Below are 366 nucleotides of genomic sequence, written 5' to 3'. Positions count from 1 at the left end.
CCAAATCTTAAACAGAATTATAGAAGAGAATTTCCCAAAATTAAGGAAAGACACCCCCATACAAATGCAGGAAGAACATAGAACACCAAATAGACAGGATCAGAAAAGAAACTCCCCATGACATATCATAGTAAAAACACTAAATGTATAGAACAAAGAGAGAATACTGAAAGCAGCAAAAGAGAAACAGCAGGTCACATACAAAGGAAAACCCATCAGAATTACAGCTGAATTATCAATGCAAATTATGAAAGTTAGAAGACCCTGGACCAAGGTATTTCCAGTTCTACATGACAATAGATGCCAGCCCAGAACACTTTACCCAGCAAAAATGTCTATTATAGTTGAAGGAGAAAGGGAAAGCTT

This window comes from Nannospalax galili, unplaced genomic scaffold (genome assembly GCF_000622305.1).
Source record: "Nannospalax galili isolate Female #2095 unplaced genomic scaffold, S.galili_v1.0 scaffold889, whole genome shotgun sequence".
In the NCBI taxonomy this organism is placed as follows: domain Eukaryota; kingdom Metazoa; phylum Chordata; class Mammalia; order Rodentia; family Spalacidae; genus Nannospalax; species Nannospalax galili.
The sequence above is the reverse complement of the archived record's forward strand: the minus strand, read 5'-3'. Positions refer to the sequence as shown.